Raw genomic sequence first — 4,100 nt, forward strand, 5'->3', positions numbered from 1 at the left:
ATTAAAGGGGGATGGCTTAACTACACTCTACACCTTTTGGATAAAATCTTCCAACATTTCGCTGTGATTCAGGACTTCAGAACTCTATGTATGAGGGTTATTTACACTGCAGTAGAGGATGAGAACAGAAGAGGGCACAGAGGAGGTGGAATACAAATCAGGCAACACTTGGTGCTAGAGGTTGGGGTTTTCATGATAGAGCCTATCGAAGACTGTGGATCTCTGCTAGGAATTCTTTGTTTATGAATCCTCGAACTAGGAATATATGAAGAGTTTTGGGGATACTTTTGTTTCATTTTTGAAATGAACGTTATTTAAACGTGCTCAAGCAACATGGGAAGATATAATCTCACACACGTCTCAGAGTTCTACCTCATGAGCTTCTCAGAGGATCCGGACCTGCAGCCCATCCTATTTGGACTTTTCCTGTCCATGTACCTGGCCACAGTGCTCGGGAACCTGCTCATGATCCTGGTTGTCAGCTCTGATTCCCACCTCCACACCCCCATGTACTTCTTCCTCTGTAACCTGTCCTTGGCTGACATTGGTTTCACCTCCTCTACAGTCCCAAAGTTGGTTGTGGACATCCTAACTCACAGCAGAGTCATCTCCTATGCAGGCTGCCTGACACAGTTGTGTCTATGTTTCTCTTTTTTGGATGTATGGATGAAGTGCTCCTGACTGTGATGGCCTATGACCGTTTTGTGGCCATCTGCCACCCCCTGCATTATGTAGTCATTATGAACCCTCACCGCTGTCACTTATTACTTTTGCTGTCAGTCCTTGTTAGTGTTCTGGATTCCCAGCTGCATAATTTTACTGCCTTACAAGTTACCTGTTTTAAAGATGTGGAAATTGCTAGTTTCTTTTGTGAACCTTCCAAACTCCTTGACCTTTCATGTTCTGATGCCTTTTTCAAAAACATAGTCACAAATATGTTTGGCATCCTATTTGGTTTTTTTCCCATGTCAGGGATCATTTTCTCCTACTATAAAATTGTTTCTGCCCTTCTCAATAGTCCATCATCTGTGGGGAGGTACAAAGCCTTTTCTACCTGCGGTTCTCACCTGTCAGTTGTTTGCTTATTTTATGGAACAAGCCTTGGAACATATCTTGGTTCAAGCACGTCATATTCTCCCAGGAAGGGCATGGTGGCCTCACTGATGTACACTGTGGTCAACCAGATGCTGAATCCCTTGGTCTACAGCCTGAGGAACAGGGACATCAGCAGCACCCTGAAGAGGCTCCATCTTTGGAAAATCTAATCCCAGGACTTTGTCTTTCATTTATTTGGAATGCAATTTAGAAAGTGTGGTTTAAAAAAAGAAAATCCAAAGCATATCAGTTAATACTCGCCCTTGGTTACATGGTTTCTGAAGTTTGATGTTTATTTTTTCTCTCATTGAGTATATTGGTACATTTTAGGTATGCCGTACAGTTACATTCATCATTGGGATCTTGTACCTTTACATGACAGGTCTTCGTTTACATTTTTCCCCCTTGTTCCTGCCCTCCCTTCACCCCCTCCTACCCTCTCTATTTACAAACACTTTATTTCCATTTTTTCATTTTATCATATTTTTTCTTTTCCCTTATTGCCTTTCCCCCATCCTTCCCAATTTCCCTACACCTTTAGCTGTTTTCTTCCTATTTCACATTGTCAATTATATGTTTAGGATCTTATGTACTATTATGGTTTTTCACACCAGAGAAACTATTCAATATTTATGTATGTGTGACTTATTCATTCCAATTAGGAGTATATCCTCAACATATATCCATTTTCCTATGAATGCATCTAATTTCTCATTCTTTCTTGTTGTTAATTTCTTAAAAGAACCTTAGTTAATTTCTGCACGTGTTTTCCAGAAAAGAATTTATGTATAGTAAATAAATATTAAGTATATTTGAAGTAAGTTTTTTGAGAACCTATTTAGGAATCCATAAGTCTGTACTGATATGAAGACATCAACCATCACATACACTCACCCAATTCTTGACCTGCGTGGGCTTTAGGGGTAAGTGTGAAAGAGAATGGAGTTATATTGACATATCAAAAACTAAAGTTCAGTAGATAATCATTCAAATCTGTGTGAAGTATCAAATCTGTATAATGTATCAAATTTATTCCAAAATCAAATCTGGGTAAAACATCAATTCTGAGGCAGGCATTCATAAAGGTTGATGTTTTAATATAGGAAATTGATATATTTTACAATAAGATAATACTAAGGAGTTACGGTCTAAATGCAGGACTTACTCTAAGGCCGTGGTCTTCAACCTTGGTGTAAAGAAAATCACTCTTGAACATCAAATGAAAGTATTCTGAATACAAAGACTTTAAGATGAGTGTACAGTGACCAGGTATAAACACTGTTCCTGTTAAATATATTGATAAATGAGACCAACATTTCCTTTCTATGCTAAGTTGAAGAGATTTTTTGCAAAAGTCCTATAGGATAAGTATGTATGATCTCCATTTACAGATAGGGAAACAGCCCAGGTCTGTTTACATTGGTAACTGAAATTTTTTGCACTTCCTCTAATGAAATCATAGTGAAAGCTGAGTAATAAACCTGCATTGCCTACAGATAGCTGACATAAATGCATTGCAATATGTGGGTCAGAATTTTTTTTCTTTTTTGAGTTTATTGGTACATTTTAGGTATACAGTACAATTACATTCATTATTGGGATCTTGTACCTTTACATGACAGGTCTTGGTTCTCATTTTTTCCCCTTGTCCATGGCCTCCCTTCACCCTCTCCTACCCTCCCCATTTACAAACACTTTATTTCCATGTTTTCATTTTGTCATTTTTTTTTCTTTTCCCTTATTACCTTTCCCCTACCCTTCCCATTTTCGCTACACCTTTAGCACTTTTCTTCCTATTTCACATTCTCAATTATAGCATTAGGATCTTATATACTATTATAGCGTTTTACACCAGAGAAACTATTCTTAAATTTTGAGGTGAAAGTCTGCTAACTCATTATGAGAAGGTTAGGACTTGAATCTGGAGTTTTAAGCATTTCCTGGTGCTGAAATTTTCTACCATAAATACAAAGATTTATATTCAGAAAATGATGAAATGGTATTTCCTGTACACTAGAGTATGCAGGAGACAAGACAAAAACATTAAAACATAAGTCTTTATGCACCACTGTGAGAAAAAAAAGCATGGTACTAGCAAAGAAAAAGCCCTGAGGATCAGTACAATAGATTTGCAGATACAGAAACAATTCCAAATGTACTTAACTACCCATCTTTGGCAAAGGAGCCAACCATCCTCACTGGATGAAAGATAGCCTGTTTAATAAATTGTGTTGAAAAAAATAAATTTCCAGCTGGGTGTGGTGGCACATGCCTGTAATCAATCCAAGCACCTGGGAGGCTGAGGCAGGAGGATCACTGTGAGTTCAAGACCAGCCTGGGCTACATAGTGAGTTCCAGCTCAGTTTCAACTACATAGTGAGACCCTGTCTCAAAGGAAAATGAATTTCCAAAGAGTAAAAAGGGAAAAGAAAAAAATGTGAGAGAATGAAAAGATGAAAATAAAGTGTTTGTAGATGGGTAGGGGAGGAGGGGGTGAAGGGAGGTAAGGGGAAAAAATAAGAATCAAGACTTGTCATGTAGAGGTACAAGATCCCAACAATGAATGTAACTGTACTGTATCCCTAAAATGTACCAATAAACTCAATTAAAGCTGAAAAAAATGAATTTCCACTTGTGGAAGGTGAAAACCAAGCCCTTATCATTTTCCATGCGCTAAATGCTAAACTTGTTGGAAATTAAGCTAGATAGAAGACAGGCATAGAAAAAGACTTTATGAAAAAAATCCTCAGTACTACAGGAACTGGCACAAAACTGAACAAATGAGTCTCATCTTTTTAAAAAGCTTCTGGCTTCTGTGACTTCAACTGGCTCTGGCCTACAAAGGAATGACTCTGGGAGACCTAGAACCCACACAATGGAGGCGGTGAGTTTTGAGGATATAGCTTTGAACTTCACCATGGAGGAGTGGGCTTTGCTGAATCCACCCCAAAAGAAGCTATACAGAGATGTGATGTGGGAAACCTTTGGGAATTTGGCTGATATAG

The 4,100-nt window shown here is 38.2% G+C and overlaps 1 pseudogene; it reads left to right on the plus strand.

The window, feature by feature from the left end:
- Positions 1-333: 333 nt before the first annotated feature.
- LOC109117558 lies at positions 334-1,265 on the plus strand (annotated as a pseudogene).
- The last annotated feature ends 2,835 nt before the right edge of the window (positions 1,266-4,100 follow it).

The sequence above is a fragment of the Fukomys damarensis genome, unplaced genomic scaffold, assembly GCF_012274545.1.
Source record: "Fukomys damarensis isolate Sample0158 unplaced genomic scaffold, DMR_v1.0_HiC HiC_scaffold_37, whole genome shotgun sequence".
Taxonomy (NCBI): domain Eukaryota; kingdom Metazoa; phylum Chordata; class Mammalia; order Rodentia; family Bathyergidae; genus Fukomys; species Fukomys damarensis.